The sequence below is a fragment of the Prionailurus viverrinus genome, chromosome C2 (assembly GCF_022837055.1).
Source record: "Prionailurus viverrinus isolate Anna chromosome C2, UM_Priviv_1.0, whole genome shotgun sequence".
Taxonomy (NCBI): domain Eukaryota; kingdom Metazoa; phylum Chordata; class Mammalia; order Carnivora; family Felidae; genus Prionailurus; species Prionailurus viverrinus.
Window position 1 is genome coordinate 33,739,841 of NC_062569.1, and position 17,870 is coordinate 33,757,710.

At 41.4% G+C, this 17,870-nt stretch overlaps 1 protein-coding gene across 6 annotated transcripts in view; it reads right to left on the reverse strand.

The window, feature by feature from the left end:
- The window catches only part of A4GNT (alpha-1,4-N-acetylglucosaminyltransferase), a 31,063-nt gene extending 13,822 nt beyond the window's left edge, over positions 1-17,241 (reverse strand). Inside the window, exons 1-4 of one of the 6 annotated variants that reach the window (XM_047875881.1) lie at positions 17,133-17,235; positions 4,758-4,923; positions 2,088-2,793; positions 1,000-1,155 (exon numbers count right to left, since the gene is read on the reverse strand). The gene's annotated coding sequence lies outside the window, so the exon portion shown is untranslated. Of the gene's footprint in view, positions 1-999; positions 1,156-2,087; positions 3,061-4,757; positions 4,924-17,132 lie in introns of those variants that run through there. The other 5 variants (XM_047875883.1, XM_047875885.1, XM_047875884.1 and 2 more) reach the window with 5 other exon arrangements.
- Positions 17,242-17,870: the final 629 nt, after the last annotated feature.

The following is a 17,870-nucleotide window of genomic DNA, read 5'->3' on the forward strand; positions in this document are numbered from 1 at the left end:
GGATGTGGAGAAACGGGAACCCTCTTGCACTGTTGGTGGGAATGCAAATTGGTGCAGCCACTCTGGAAAACAGTGTGGAAGTTCCTCAAAAAATTAAAAATAGACCTACCCTATGACCCAGCAGTAGCACTGCTAGGAATTTACCCAAGGGATACAGGAGTACTGATGCATAGGGGCACTTGTACACCAATGTTTATAGCAGCACTCTCAACAATAGCCAAATTATGGAAAGAGCCTAAATGTCCATCAACTGATGAATGGATAAAGAAATTGCGGTTTATATACACAATGGAGTACTACGTGGCAATGGGAAAGAATGAAATATGGCCCTTTGTAGCAACATGGATTGAAATGGAGAGTGTTATGCTAAGTGAAATAAGTCATACAGAGAAAGACAGATACCATATGTTTTCACTCTTATGTGGATCCTGAGAAACTTAACAGAAACCCATGGGGGAGGGGAAGGAAAAAAAAAAGAGGTTAGAGTGGGAGAGAGCCAAAGTATAAGAGACTCTTAAAAACTGAGAACAAATTGAGAGTTGATGGGGGGTGGGAGGGAGGGGAGGGTGGGTGACGGGTATTGAGGAGGGCACCTGTTGGGATGAGGACTGGGTGTTGTATGGAAACCAATTTGACAATAAATTTCATATATTGGGAAAAAAAGAAACAGGAAAATAATAATTCATTCTTTTGAGTGGCCCATAGAGCAACAGACATGAAGAGCATCTATACATGAGCTATTATAGAAATTTCTCTGGGGGCGCCTGGATGGCTCAGTTGGTTAAGCATCCAACTTCAACTCAGGTCATGATCTCACGGCTCATGGGTTCAAGCCCTGCATCAGGCTCTGTGCTGACAGCTGGGAGCCTGGAGCCTGCTTCAGATTCTGTTTCCGTCTCTCTCTACTGCTCCCGCTACCCCTTCTCTCTCTCAAATATAAATAAACAATAAAAAATGTATAAAATAAAAAGGAAAGAAAGAAATTTCTCTGAAGTTTACCTCAAGTTGTCTAGTTTCAGTTTGCAGGCCTTCAGAAAAAGGGGCAGTTTTAGTTCTCAGTGATTCCAGGTCAAGAGAATGGGACAAAACTGGAAACCTTCATTTGGAGAGTCATAGCCAGGCATTTGAGGAAACCAGAAGAATTCAGGATCCAGCCTGATTTTATAAGCAAACAAACATTCAGATTCAGAACTAGAATCTAACATCTATGAAGGGTGTGTTGTTGAAACTTAATTTTTGTCCCTAAAAGCACCCTCGTTTCTGTTGAAGGTAGCAAAATTAAAATTAATTCATTTGTAAAATAAGTCCATTTTTTAACAAATTTGTCCTACTTATTTACATAAACATAGCAAGAATAGTGATTTACCATCTGTTTTTAAAAATGTGCTTTGCTCAAAGTTTTTATAAGGAATTTCACATTGAACTTTTTTCTATATTAAATATAATTTACTGTCAGATTGGTTTCCATACGACACCCAGGGCTCATCCCAACAGGTGCCTCCTCAATGCCCATCACCCACTTTCCCCTCTCCCCCACCCTCAGTTTGTTCTCAGTATTTAAGTCTCTTATGGTTTGCCTCCCTCCCTCTCTGTAACTTCTTTTTCCCCCCTTCCCCTCCCCCATGATCTTCTGTTAAGTTTCTCAGGATCCACATAAGAGTGAAGACAAATGGCATCTGTCTTTCTCTGTATGACTTATTTCACTTAGCATAACACTCTCCATTTCCATCCACGTTGCTACAAATGGCCAGATTTCATTCTTTCTCATTGCCCAGTAGTATTCCATTGTGTATGTAAACCACATCTTCTTTACCCATTCATCAATTGATGGACATTTAGACTCTTCCCATAATTTGGCTATTGTTGAAAGTACTGCCATAAAATTGGGGTGCAAGTGCCCCTATGCATCAGCACTCCTGTATCCCTTGGGTAAATTCCTAGCAGTGCTACTGCTGGGTCACAGGGTAGATCTATTTTTAATTTTTTGAGGAACTTCCACACTGTTTTCCAGAGCGACTGCAGCACTTTGAACTTTTAATAGCCTCTCAAGGCCAGAAGCCCAGCCAAGTACTTGCCATCAGACTCACCTGCAATACCTGTAGATTTGGGTGAATTTCTCTTCTCCTGCGGTCCCCAAAATATCCTGAGGTTCCTGCACCTGAAGTGATATTCTTTACTTACCTGGTAAGGCTCTTGGGAACTCTATAAGCAAGGTATCAGGCTAACATTTCCAAGGGACTTTACTGGCTTCATAAAGTTAATCTTAGTTCCTTAAACCTGTCTGGTCATATCTGAATCTATGCAGGTGTCTCTCAAATATGACATTCTAGTTAAAGACTTGGTAATGTAGCCAATGTTTTCAGTGGTGTCCTGTTACAAGGAAAACAGATTCTCATTGGATGTATGTAAATGACTATAATTGCCAAGTGAGAAAGAATTCTCATTTAGAGTTTCTGAATTCTGGAGGGTTCAGATAGGGAGAAAAGACAAATGTTTCTATTTGCTTACAAAGGAATATTTTATCAAATTCTATTAAGCCATAGATCTTAAGAGAAAAGGTTTTCTTAAATTTGGAAGAGCAAACATTAGAGAACATTAGAGAGTATTTTAAACAAGAGTCATAAGAACTATAATCATCTTTTTCAATTCACTTTGTCTCATGTTATTAATTCTTGTTGTCTGAATGCAGTTTTTCCATTAATTCTGAAAATTCTTACCCAGTTTAGTTTTATGATCTTAAAGATATCAGAATCCTGTGCTCATCACAAGTCCTTTTTGTGAATTTCCTTGAAGCTAAAACACAGTTGCAAGAGCATCAGGATAATAACTGCAATGACAAAAGACTCAAAAAATGGCCATGGTTAAAAGTCTGACAACAGTCCCCTAAAATGTAGTTGACAAGGAAATGTGGTTATTTTTGTGACACACAACATTTAAATCAGTAAAATATCAAATGATGACATTATACCAGGACATAGTAAAACTTTAGGAATTTTAGGTGGCTTAGTCGGTTGGGCATCCAACTTCAGCTCAGGTCATGATCTCAGTCTGTGAGTTCAAGCCCCGCATCCGGCTCTACACTGACAGCTCAGAGCCTGGAGCCTGCTTCAGATTCCATCTCCCTCTCTCTCTGCCCCTCCCCAGCTCACACTCTGTCTCTCTCTCAAAAATAAAATAAAAACATAAATTTTTTTTTAACTTTAGGAATTTTATATAATGCAACAGCATTTACCCACATGATATAACATAAGGTTTATCATCGTTTGTTTGACAATACTTCCCATGTAACTTAACAAACCAAATAAGCCTAACTAGTCAAAAAAACTTCATTTAGAATTTGGGGGAAAGTTTGTTAAAAACTTCAGAAGGTTCTAAAGCATTTTCTTAAACAGGATTAGAGATTATTACAAAACTTAAACCTTAATTAATCTGTTTAACATAAGTGGCCATAAGAGATTCTAAAAGCAAATACAGATTACATAGTTGTTATCAAAATTTAGCTCTTTTAATATTGAGAAGTTTTAAATTTCTTAGTCAAAAATTAAAAAAAACTAATGAAGACAGAACATAGAACTTTGTTTTTTCTGGGCAAATAAAGAGAAAAAACTTTGCTGATAATTTCTTATCAAGAGCAGGCCACCAATCCAAGAAAACTTAGTCTTTTAACAGAGAGAAAAACCAAATTCCAATCTTGTACTAGTATGTATTTATTTATTTATGTATTTATTTGTTTATGCTAGTGTACTTTTAAAATTCATTCATTCCATGTGGTCCTGACAACATGTAAAATTCTTTTCCGAAGATTCTCCTTCACAAAACTTTTATAATTTTCTTTTATTCATTTTGATTTGTCCTAAGTTTTCCCTCTAAATAACCGGCCTCATTTCAGAGCAAAATTACTTTTTTTCCCTCAACAAAAATGTATCCTCATTCCTTATACCTTTCTTATAAATCTCCCATTTTCCTACATTCAGAGTTACTTTTGTATCATTTTCAAGTCTCAATCACATTTATCAGAATTTTAATTCTTAAAACCTTCAGTCTCCAGTGAAAACTAAGTCTCTTAGTCCTCTTTTATAAAACAAATCTAATCACAAGGTGGCATTAATTACTCATTTTCCATTTGCCAATTAGAACACAGCCAGTTTTATCCAAATATACCCAAAGCAGCAGCAATAACTAAATCAAATGAAGCCCAGAGTACCTCTATGATCATTGATTCCTCACAAAATTGGGGGCTTCACTGATTGAACCAAATGGCTTTCTAGCTTCTGGTTGTTTAGTCTTCCAACCGGCTTTCTCTAACTGTGTGCCCAAGAAAACTAATTCAGACATGTCCAAAGAATCCCATTTGGGCCATCTGAGACTCAGGTTATCCTTAGTTAAAATTTTCCATATTTTAAGTAAGCACTTGCCAGTAGAGGCTCCATGCATGTTGTACATAGAAGGGTCATCAGACACTTCTGCTAGGCTTGCAACCACCTGAAAGCACCGTTTGGCCTGAAAAAGCAAGGGTTCCCTTCTCTTTGGAGCTGAGTGATTCAGTCTCTCATATTTCTAGCCAGAAAAATTTACTCAAGCCTTATATTAATAGCATCAAGTAGCATACTGCCAAATTAAAATAACCAACCCATCGACTCTGACCCCTCTAGATTACTCCTGCCTGGACAACATTAGCTCAACATCTCAAACAAACAGCTCAAATAAAATTCAGGACCATTAACTCCAGTTGCGGAGGTCTGGATACCATAACTCACCCAATACACATGCGAGGTGCTGAGAACTTGGAGAGGAACAAAGGGCCTGTGCTGGTAGAGGGCCGAGTTCCAGGGGACCTCCAGGTGATCTCACAAGAGTTGCTCTGATATCCTGCTGACTATGCCAAAAAATGTTGATGCAAATTGAACAAACCTTTTAGAATTTCTAAAAGAAGAGAAAGAGTTTTATTTGAGCCCAAGTTAGGACAGCTGCCCAGGATATACAATCTTCACAAAGAAGATAGTGCTCTGGCACAGGCACATTTGGGACAGGATCATGTACATCTTCTACATTAAAAAGTTACAAATCATTAGACAAAAGACATTTCAGAAAGTTGCAGACCATATTCTAACCTTCTAGCATATGCAGGGCTGTATGACTTTAATTTTATGGGAACCAGGGAGGGGTTTTTTTCTTTTCCTTATCTTTATGTTTGGAATGCTCCTTTTTGATTATTTTTAAACAAATCAGATGTACAATGTGTGCTCAGGGCAGAAATGAAGCCCATACCCTGAGATTTTGTCAAGTCATTTTGACCTTAGTAAATGTTAAAGTATAGCTTCCCTGGGAGCCCAGGAGCAGGACCTACAAACATTAAAAGTTGAAATTTTCCTTTATTTGATTACCTTTAATCCAGGAACTTGCAATAAGCTAACACCTGAGGTCTTAGCAATGACAACAAATTTTTCCTGCTATGCTTTCTGATAAATCACCACTTCCTCAACCAATTCAACAATGGGGAAGTAAATCATTGGCAGAAGATCAACACCAAACACAAAAATTCCAGAAGCTCATCCCTTTACTAAGTTCCCCCAAATGCAGAGACTTGGGGAACATAAGGGGTTTTTGCAATCTACCAGGTGACCCACACACTAATCCTGCCTACTTATGGATCTATCAGGAGGGTTATAAGGCAAGCATTTCACCTGGAAGAAACATACAGCACAACCCTGGAACTGGCAGAGCATGTGCCTGGGCAGTCTGCTTCAATCGAAATCATGGGCAGAGACTTGGGAAGGTTTCTTCACTAGACACCCCTGTAAACTGATTCTAACCTTGCAAACACAAGGTTTGATTAAAAGAAAAGGAAAGCCATCACCACAAATAAGCAATGGACAAATCCCAGTAGTCCAAGGACCTGGTGATCTGGAATGGGAATTGATTCCCAGTTTCAGTTAAGTCAATTCAGGAAGGATGCTTTTGCCCTGAGGTTCCCCTTGTGGTATGTGAACTTCTGGCAGTCTCAGGAGATCAGCTTTATCACCCTCCATGGATGCGGCAGCCCCCACGTCTTCCATGATCCCGTCCCTCTCCTGCTGTCTGCTTCCCAACCCCCCTGGCATGAGCACCTAGTAATCCTTTATGGAGCCATCCTCTGCTGAGGGAGTCACATATCCTCAGCTCAGAACCTTCTCTCAGCCATCAAAAGGTAACCTTAGTTCCCCCTGGATGCTCTAGTGTGAACAGAGAGGTCCCCTCCAGAGCAGGCTTTGGATTCTGACTCAGGTCCTACCTACATCCAGGAAGGTAAAGCTGTCCCACTCGTCTATGGCTCCTGGTTTTCGTTGTGTCCCCAGCTCCCCAGGACAGCTTTCTAGGTCTCCATGCACACCTTCTTCCTTTGGAACTGAGTTTATTCTCCAGACCTCATCAATTCTTGGTTCAGGGTGGCTTGGCCTGTTTCCAGGGTTCCCTAGCATTGGATAGATTGGTTTTCTTTCCTTACAAAAGGCAGGGCAGAGCAGAGCTCCTGCTCCCCACTCTGGAGTAAGTAGAGGGCTCCATCTGGGGGGAGTGATACATTTCTAGTGTCTGTATCTCAGGTACTCACATACCCGAGTGCCTTCTGACTGCTTGCACAGTGACCAAAATCACTGAACAACTGGTTGCGGCAGAGAGCAGGAAGTAGCTGGTAGTCTTTGTCACAAAGATGAAAGTGAGCCTTGGTGATGCACTGAAATCCTAAGCATGAAAAGTAGGACCTATCTGACCAAGAACCGAGTAGAGGTTATGATGGACAGAGCACTGAGCTTGGAGTCATGCCTCTACCTGCCCCAGGCTTAGTGCATCAGAAAGTCCCAGCTCTGCCTGGAGCCTCATCTCTCTTGTGCGGTGTGGAAAATAAATGACCTCAGGCTCAGGGTGAGGATGAAAGGGCTCTCTGTAAGGCAAAGAAGCAACTTGCACTTTCCACCATGGTAAAGAAGGGAAAAATAGAACACTATTACTGTGGATGGTATTTGGACTCCCTGATGACAAATATTAAGTTGTTGGTCGCAGATGAATGAAATCTATTTCCCAGTATACATTTAAGAAGGAAAGCCTCAGCCCATGTGAGGGGGAGAAAGCACGTGCAGAAACCAGCAGTCAGTCACTGGGACCTGGGGCCTTTTAGAGCCACAGCCTGAGGTCCTTTCTAAGTCTTTCTGAGGAGGCCTCCTGTCACCTGAGTCACTCTACCAGAAACCTCTCAGAGCCCCCATTTCCTTCCCTTCAGTCTTCTCTCTTCCTTTTTGAGCAGAACTGCCTTTCCTTCCTCCTGTTCCCCTTTCTGCTGTGTCTGGCCTGTGCCACACCAACCTGTGTTTGTGGTCAGGTGCCCCAGCTGCAGCTCCCAACCAGACTCCACAGATCCCTAGAGGTTCCAAGGACGGACTTCAGGAACCTCTGAAGCCTGGGGCCATAGCTCATATCAGTAGCTTTACTCTGGATGCTACTTATCCATAGCTTCTCCTGCAAGTCACCTACATGTCTCTGCTCTTTGTCCCTCTGGGACATTACCTCAGTTCAAAATCCCTCCAAATATCTTCACCACACAATCTCAGGCCTTCTCCAGCCAGCCAAGCAGCCCCTGGGGACCCCAGTATAGATATCTGAGTAGACATGTACAAAGAGCTATTTATCTTTAAAGAGTGGATGGGTCTGAACACACAGGTGACAGCCACATGTGTATCCAGATAGCGTCTACTTTCCTAGGAGTTTCTACCACTTGTGAGAGATGCTTTCATTTTCTCCATTACAATGTAAGCCAGACTTGGTCAGTCCCATGGGCTATGAAGCTTGGTATTTGCTGCTAAGTAATAAGACCTTAGGAAATGTGGATTGGTGTAGACCCAAATAAATGAGCAGGATGGGGGGTGGGGGGACTCTGAATCCAGAGTTCTTTGCATTTTACAATGCTGTTCTTTGGATGTTTGGAACTAGCACCAAAAGATAAAATAAAATAAAATGTAGTACAAGGAAAAAAAACCACAGAACTGTAGCAGAACTTTCCCCAACCTTCTAGCCTTATGGATAACTTCTGATAACTTCAACTGTAAATAGTTCAATGTTTGGGCCTAAACTCCCTCTGCCATAAAGGACTCACTGTATTGAGAAGGAAAAGTTAAAGGAATTTTTAACAATCAATGTTTGTTGAATTGAATTACACGTGAAAAGCACACTTCTCAATTCTGTAGCTTCTTTCAACTCTGACTTACTGTAAGAAGGAAATACTCAAGCCCACAATACTTGTCCTATTTACTTTGGAACTTTGGAGACCACAGTTCCGGTTTTTAACTTATTTGTTAAGCAAGGGAGACTGATAAATGTGTTAAAGCATTCAGTTCTCAAGAGGACAAAACTAATACACACAGTCCTATCTTATCAACAGTGCTAATTCCTTTCACCACTGTTGTGAGACTGGAACAAAGACTGGAGTGTTGGGTTTACATGAATAGTGAGGAGATAGCTGGACAGAGCCAGTGCACAGCAGAGAGAGAAATAACCTATAGCCCACCTCTTGGGAACCCATGGGAGAACAACCAAAGCACATTAAGGAGTGATATTATCAATATTAAGTCTTGAAAACAAATTTTTTTTATTAAAAAATCGGCGAGTCTGTGCCAGAGAAGTTCCCTTTGTCTCATCGCGATATTTTAAACCATTCTGCATTTTTTAAGAAAATTGTTCTATCTTTGTGTTTCTGGAGATAATGCATTTTGGTCTCAGTCGTACTAATTAAACATGCTTCTGTTTACAAAACCTTACTTGGCCATCAAGAATGTGTGTCTGGGCTCCTTCAGGAAATTACTGTATTTGCACATGTAATTTCCCCCCTTTTAAAACGTATTTGCAATTAAAAGAAAGGGTAGGGATAAAGGCAGGGAAAGGAGAGAAAATAATTGTTCTCAGTGAAACAATTTCAAGCTAAAGAATCTGAGTCTGCAAGAAGCCTGCAGAAAACAGTGGACCAGTCTGAGAGTGGAGGACTGAAGGCATTTTGATATTACACTCTCTAAGTCAGTATTTTGTTTCTTCTTCCTGTAATGACTTGGGAGCCATCTATGCCCAGTGTTCACATGGCACGGGAACTCTATGAAGACTGAGTGGCCATGAGAATCAGCATTTCCCAATATGGCTGAAAGAAACTGTTCTGGACTGAATGTTTGTGCCCCCACCCACCACCACTAAAATTCATATGATACAGTCTTAATCCCCCTGTGATGGTACTTGGAGGCGGGGCCTTTCAGAGGGAATTGGGTTTAAATGAGGTTAAGAAGTTGGCATCCTTTAAGAGAGGAAGATAAGATCTCTCTCTCTCTCTCTCTCCATGAGCTTGCACCAAGGAAAAACCATATGAGGACATGGCAAGAAGGCAGGATATATATAAACCAGAAGGAGGATCCTCACCAGGAACCTAACCTGCACCTTGATCTTGGATTTAGCAGTGTCCAGAACTGTGAACAGTAAACGTCTTCTGATTAGGTTACCAGTGCACAGTATTTTGTTACAGCAGCTTAACTGAGACAGAAACCTCAGAGTAAGCTTCTCTCTGGTTCCCTTCCATATATTTTCATGAGAATCTGTTTTTGAGCCATAAGTGAGGTTGGAACTTCTCTTAAGATTTGAAGAATTGAAACCAGGCCTCCAATGAGGAAAGGACAACTTCATTTGCAACAGAAACCCATAATGGGTGAAATTGTCCTCCTTGCCTGAGACCTCTCTGCTTTCCCTTCCTTTTGTCCTTCCACACAGCTCTTTTGGTTTTTTTTTTTTAATGTTTACTTATTTATTTTGAGAGAGAGAGAGAAAAAGAGAGCATGAGTGGGGAAGGACAGCAGGAGAGGGAGAGAGAGAAGTCCAAGTAGGCTCCATGCTGTTAGCATGGAGCTTGGCATGGAGCTCGATCCCAGGAACCATGAGATCATGATCTGAGCCAAAATCAAGAATCAGACACTTAACCAACTGAGCCACCCAGGCCCCCCCCCCATACCTCTTGTTTGTCCTCTTGATATACCTTCTGTCTTTAAATGGAGACCCCCTGGTTTCCCTTTTCTCAGTGCCTAACAGTACCACCATGTGACCAGTACTCAAGTTAGGAAAGCAAGGAGTCATTCTTAACTCTTCCCTTGCTTACCCTCTCTTGTACAAGCTATGTAAGTCCTCCAAGGAGCAGATACCAGGACAAGATTAATTGTACAAGAAGTTATTAGTGTATGTGTCTGTGTGAGAGAAAATAGGAAGGGAACTGTGTGAGGCTGGAAAGCTGGAAAAATCCCAGTAGGAGTCTGAAAAGCTTGGGTGGAAGTGTCCTAGGCTGACGGCTGTCCTTGTCTTTGGCAGGTTCACTAGTGTCATCAGGGAATCCTCAGAGCACTCAGCCATTAGAGGAGAGCTATGTCTCCCAGGAATGGGTCTACTTCAGGATTCTTGTGACATCAGTCACTGGAAGCCCATAGGAAAAGTGGCCTGGACACAACTCAGCAGTGCATTTCACAGAGCAGTAGCTGGGCCTTTGGTCAGTTATACTTCCTCTGGTTGGAGGTCTGTGAGGCACATCCTCCTGGCTGCCACAGTGCACCCCATGAGCTGCACAGATCTACTTCTCCACATAGTTTCGGAGAGCAGTGTTTCCATGGTTCCCACAGGCCTCTCTTCCTGGGGGTGGGAAGGAACTAATAACAAAGAGGTTAGAGAGATGAACTACAGCTCCTGTCACTGTAGTTGACCTCAGAGCTACAACTTGTCCACTCCCTCCTCCAACATCCATTCTGAATTCCCTTCACCCTCAAACATCATCTTGTCACATCTTGGTAACTTAGCTTGTTGGGCAACTCATGATTCTGTAGTGCCTGAATCCTTGATAGTCATATCCTTTCTCAGTTCAAGGTTGCAGCACATGTCTGTTCACAGTTACAATGGGGCAAAAGAGGACTAGGAGGCCCCAAAGCAGATCTCTTACTTTCCATACATACCATATTCCTTCCTGCTGCTAGTGTGTAAAAGCAGCCTGACCTCCTCCTGCTGGTCAGGGTCAATTATCTCCACCAACATAACTGTTCCTTTTAAGTTGCTGGTCCCTGGGCACAGGAAGCCCAGCGCTTTGCAGCAGTATGTAATTCAATGACACCCTTGCAGTATCACCTGGCAAGAACCTGTCCTATCTGGGATCAGAACCTCCAACATTGAAGAGCCCAAAGTTGCAATGACAGCACAAAACCCTCTGACAGGTCATTAGGAATGGTGACCAGTGGAGCCACTCCTATATACACCTCTTGATTCGTAGATCCATGGACTCTTCCTCTTCAGAACAGAGCACCATATACTGGTCTCAGACTGATATAATTATACTGTGTTTTGAAGGATGGCACCTCATTCTCTCCGTGTTTTTCCAAGCTAGCATTTCATCTGTGCCTTTGGAAGACTGTTTCACAAATCTCCCTCAGGATGGTGCAATATGTGATACAACCAATAGATCCTATGGTGATGGACCAACTCCGACACCTCCTTCACTGTAAAGTGAGTCCCCTGGTCAAAAGCTGTGGTGTGTGAGATTCCATGCTTGTGGATGAGGCATTCCATAACCCCAGACAGTGCTATAACTGAAGATTTGCAGGCAAGAAAGGCAAACTCCTATCTGGAATAGTCATTCCTGTGGGGATGAACCATTGGCTTGTCCAATGCGAGGGGCCTGATATAATCAACCAACTGGGCTCCGAGCAGCCAGTTGGTCTCCTCAAGAAATAGTGCCATATCAAGGACTCAGTGTTGATCTCTGTTGCTGACAAGTTGAACAAACAGAGACAGCAATAGCTAGATCAGTCTTGGGAAGTGGGGGGTCAATGCTGTTGGACCAATACAGGACCTCTATGTTTGCCACCATAGTCATTTCATTCATGTGCCTAGCATGCCAGTATTGGGCTAGTGACCAATCACTAGACTGTCAGCAGTTCACCAGTGTTCCTGTGGGGTATCTCACTGTTGCTTTAGTTTGCACTTCTCTGATAACTGATGAGTTGAGAATTTCTTCACATATGTTAGCTGTTCGTTTTCCTCTTCTGTAAGTTGCTTTTTCATGTGCTTTGCTCATTTTACTGTTGGGTTCTCTGCCTTTTTCTTGTAAAATCTATAAATTTCTTATATAATCTAAATATTAGTCTCATGTTGGTTTTAAACACTGCAACTTTCTTTTCCCAATATGTCATCTGGATTATTTTGTCTTTGGTATCTTCTGTCTAACAAATATTCTTGGTTTGATGCAATAAATACAACAGTTCTTCTGTTGAATGATTTGTGTTTGGGAGATCCTATCGAAGAAGACTCTCCTCATTCCTTAGTCACAAAGATATAGTCCTACATCTTTTTTCTCTTTCTCCTTAGAATTTCATAGCTCACATTAAGTTTATTCATCCATTTCTTTGTTCATGGTGAGATGTGAAGAATGATTTTTCTTTTTCTCCTTGTAGTAAACCAGTTTCCCCAACATCATCTGCAACACTGTTCATGCTTTTATCATGGTGTTGTCATATCAACACTATCATATAGCAAGTTACCATATGGATGCCCCCATATTTCTGTCTCTGAGTTTTCTCTTTTGTTCCAGTGGTCTATTATTCTGTTCCTGTATCTGTACTTCTTTTTTTTTTTATTTTTTTTAACGTTTATTTATTTTTGAGACAGAGAGAGACAGAGCATGAACGGGGGAGGGTCAGAGAGAGGGAGACACAGAATCTGAAACAGGCTCCAGGCTCTGAGCTGTCAGCACAGAGCCCGACGCGGGGCTTGAACTCACGGACCGCGAGATCATGACCTGAGCGGAAGTCGGCCGCTTAACCGACTGAGCCACCCAGGCACCCTGGGGATATCTGTACTTCTTAAATTCCATTCGCTTTTTAGGTAGGTCTTAATCTGTGGTAGGTATTGAAGGACCCACTCCCTTCTCTGATTCTCCCACATGCCTTTGGAGCAGTTGCACTGACAGGACAGAATGACCAGAGAAGTGATGATTAAATGCTTGTCCCTAGAACGGTACGATAGAAATGGAAAGATAAAAAACAGGTCAAAAGTTGTGGCTGGATGGCACATATTCTTGGGAAAATTTTTAAAGGAAAAGGAAGAGAAGGAAGAGGAGATGGAGAAAAAGAAAGATACAGCCACAGCTTTCCAGGGGAAAAACTGAAGAAGAATTTAAATTATATAGGAGGAAAAAAGACAAACTATTAGTGGAAATGATAGTCTAAAAGAAATCCATGATGTGGTAAGAACATAAATGTCTCAAGAAATTTCAGCAGGACTCTGGAAAAATGGCAACAGCAGCATAATTTTTGAATCTCTCAAATCCCCACATAAAAGCAGAAGGAGCAGCTAAATTGTTAAACCAAAATCCCACATGTAACATTTACAACACAACTAGGTGAGAAGGTATCCCCATAAATCTCAAAATATAAGTGGATGGCAACAATCCACCAACAGCCCCAAGAACTCCACGGTCTCAGTTTTTGTGCTGGAGAAAGCAGAGAGAAGCAACCAGGTCCGAGAGCGGGAGAAACTCAAAGTATCCACCAGATATTTGCTGGGATGTGCAGCAGCACCAAGACTGGGAGGGCTTCATCCAGTGTAGTAGTGGGTGAGGGCAAGGGACCCATAGTAAAACCCAAAGGGCCTGGAATAGCCTGAGCCTCTGTGAGCTCTGGAAATTGAACAACCAGACTTCCTCTCCAACACAGAGCCTCACACTGAGGAGATACCAAGAGGAATGGAAACAAAATTGTACGAGTAAAGAATTCCACTTTAAGAAAGGCAGAGTACCAGAATACCTGCTTCTTAGCTGAAACAAAAAATACACAAACAAAAACATAGCCAAAAAATACACAAAATGCACAAAAATACATAAACAAAAATAGACAAAATATATGAAACAATGGTTTTCAGGATACTGTGCATCAAGCAATGCACAATAATCCCTGAAAGATGGGAAACAGGCAAGGTGAGCCCTCTGGTTGCCACAGTTTCCTGTCGCAGGAGAATTTCAAGGCCTCAGTGTAGGAAACGAGGAGCCCAGGCAGAACCCAGACATCTTGCACGGAAAAGACAAGCTGAGATTCTAGGTAGATTGAGGTAAGCAGAGTGCTGGAGAGGAGAGAGCTTCACAGAGTAAAAACTCTGAAGACCGACAGAGTCATCCTTGAGAATTCAGCAGAGAAATAATCAGAGCAAATGTGTGGGAAAATATCTGAGGTTAGAGAAAAAAGCACTGGCAGGAATCAGAGGAAGTATACCTGGGGTCACACAGGACCAGAAATAGTGCCTGTTCCCACCAGTCAGGCTGAAAAACCTCCTGATTCATAGGATATTGAGTAGAGAACTCAGAAGGCTCTTGTCTCAGTATTGGGAGAAAAAAAATTAGCCCTTACACTAACACATCTCTGATACTGCCTAACAAATCTTGAAAGCAAGACCTAAAAGCATCAAGTAACTTAGCTGAGTCCCAAAACAAAGTCCAAGAATATTTATAGGAAAACAAAAATATCCAGCACCCAATAAAGTAAAATTCACAATGTCTCACATCTGATTGAAAATTACCAAGCATGCAAAGGAGCAAAAAGATAACCAATAATGAAAAGGAAAAGAAAACTCAATCAATTAAAACCAACCCAGAACTGACATGTGTTAGAATTAGCAAACAAAGATATTAAAACAGTTACTTTTAAAATACTATGTATGTTCAAGACAGTTAAGAAGAGACGTGGAAGGATAAAAGAGACCCCAGTGAAACTTCTAGGGATGAAACTACAATATCAGAGATGAAAAATTTATTGATGGGATTAGTGACAGATCGGGCATTGCACAAGAAAAGAATGTCCTTGGGGCGCCTGGGTGGTTCAGTCGGTTGGGCGGCCGACTTCGGCCCAGGTCATGATCTTGCGGTTTGTGAGTTCGAGCCCCGCGTCGGGCTCTGTGCTGACAGCTCAGAGCCTGGAGCCTGTTTCGGATTCTGTGTCTCCCTCTCTCTGACCCTCCCCCATTCATGCTCTGTCTCTCTCTCTATCTCAAAAATAAATAAACGTTAAAAAAAATTAAAAAAAAAAAAAAAAAAAAAAAAAAAAAGAAAAGAATGTCCTTGACATACCAATAGAAATGTTGAAGACATAATGACAGGAACTAGCCGAAGTGAAGCACAGAGAAAAAAAAGAATCTTTAAAAATGAACAGAGTATTGGGGCGCCTGGGTGGCGCAGTCGGTTAAGCGTCCGACTTCAGCCAGGTCACGATCTCGCGGTCCGTGAGTTCTAGCCCCGCGTCGGGCTCTGGGCTGATGGCTCAGAGCCTGGAGCCTGTTTCCGATTCTGTGTCTCCCTCTCTCTCTGCCCCTCCCTCGTTCATGCTCTGTCTCTCTCTGTCCCAAAAATAAATAAATGTTGAAAAAAAAATTAAAAAAAAAAAAAATGAACAGAGTATCAAGCGAGTTATGCAATAACTTCAAGTGCCTAATATATTGGTAATTGAAGTCCCCCAGAGGACAGATAATGGAGACAGAGAAAATAGTTGGAAAAATAATAATAGCCAAAATGTTTCCAAATTTGATGGAAATTATAAAGCCACAGATTCAAAAGCTCAGCTAACCCCAGGAACAGAAACAAGAAGAAAACTACCCCTAGGCCCATCATAACCAAATTGCTCAGATCCAGGAGAAGGAGAAAATACTAAAGTCAGTCAGAGAAAAAAAACCAAAAAACAAAAAACTCATTACATAGAAGAACCAAGATAAGAATGATCCCAATTTCTTGTCAGAAACAATGGGAAAAAGAAACAGTAAAGTAACGTGTTAAAGTACTCAACCACAGGGGCGCCTGGGTAGCTCAGTCAGTGAAGCATCTGAATCTTGGTTTCGGCTCAAGTCATGATATCATGGTTCATGAGGTCAAGCCCCACATTGGGATCCGTGCTGCCGGTGCAGAGCCTGCTTGGGATTCTCTCTTGCTCTCTCCCTCTCTCTCTCTCTCCCTCTCTGCCTGTCTCTCTCTCAAAATAAATAAAAATTGGAAAAAAAAGAATTAAAAATAAATAAATAAAAATAAAGTACTCAAGCACAAAATAAAAACAAAAACAAACACCTTTAAGCCTAGAATTCTATCCCCAGTGAAAATATCTCTCAATATTGAACGCAAAATAAAATTGTGTGTGTGTGTGTGTGTGTGTGTGTGTGTGTTTTGGCTATACAAAAGCTGAAAGAATTAATTACCTCCTAGGACCTGCACTACAAGAAATGTTAAATGAGGTCCTTGAGGCAGAAGAAAGCTATACCAGGAAATCTGGTACAAGGGAAGAAAGAATATCAAAAATAGTAACAACAGGGGGCCCCTGGCTGGCTCACCCTGAATAGCGTGTAACTCTTGATCTCAGAGACTTGAGTTCAAGGCCTACATTGGGCACAGAGATTACTAAAACAATAAATAAACTTTAAAAAATAGGGGTGCCTGGGTGGCTCAGTCGATTAGGCCTCCAACTTCAGCTCAGTTCATGATCTCGCGGTCCATGAGTTCAAGCCCTGCGTCGGGCTCTGTGCTGACCGCTCATAGCCTGGAGCCTGTTTCGGATTCTGGGTCTCCCTCTCTCTCTGACCCTCGCCCATTCATGCTCTGTCTCTCTCTGTCTCAAAAATAAATAAACGTTAAAAAAAATTTTTTTAAATAAATACATAAATGTATTTTAAACATGGTAATGACATGGATAAATGTACAAGTACTCTTCTGATTATTTCGACCCCTTTAAAATATAAGTCACTGTTTAAATAAAAATCCAAATAATATACTGTGGAGTTCGTAACACACAAAAATAAGACATATGTGAAATGGCATGAAGGCTGAAGAGGAAGCCATGTGAGTATATGATTGTATGGTTCTTACACTATACGTGCAGTGTTATACTACCACCTGAAGGTATGCTGTCATAACTTAAAAGATTGTTGGTTCACAACCCTCTGGAGAGCATTCCAGGTGTAAACTGAAATTGGCCCCCAAATGCAGAGGGCAGGGAGAGAGCAAAGGAAGAGGCCATTCCAGGTTGTTATGTGGCAGTTTTGATAAGCAAAGGGAACTTACGTATAAGGCTTACCTTGGGCTGCTGCAAGGCCAGGGGATCCCGGAATCTGCCTGCCACGTATTAAAAATTTATATGGAGGGAGGCCTTCCCTGGGTATAGTCACTTATACTGTACAGGTATTCTCAACACCATATCATTATCTCAAATCTATGTCCTTGGAGCAGCCACTGGGTGTGGGAAAAGCAAGCAAACCCACATTCCAAGGACACAGGAGGAGGTGAGGCACTTCCAATCACCTGGGTCCAGCTCACAGGTCAACTGGCGGTCAGGTCTTTTCGATGACCTTCCCCAACAAAGATGTATACTAGAAACCCTAAAGCATCCACTAAAATAACACAACAAAGTTGATGGCTAATAACCCAACCGAGGAGTTAAAATCAAATCATTCAAAATATTCAATTCATCTAAAAGAAACCAGAAAAGGAAGAAAAGGGGGACAAAATACAGATGGGAGAAATAGAGAAAAATTGTAAGAGGAGAGACTTAAAATTCACCACATCAATAGTCAAAAACCAAAATGGGGAGAAAATCACATATATGCAAAAAACTGACTATTCTGAGTACTTGTATTACTCTGAGGTATGTGTGTATTAGAGATCAAAGAAAATGAGTGATTATAGGAGATTATAATTCTACTGTACCTTAGGTCCTTGAAATCAAAATTTCCAGTATAAAAGATAGGAGATATCAATGTAATATAGAAGAGGTTGGGTAAAACAGCCTGTGGTCCTGCATTTTAATTGGAAATTT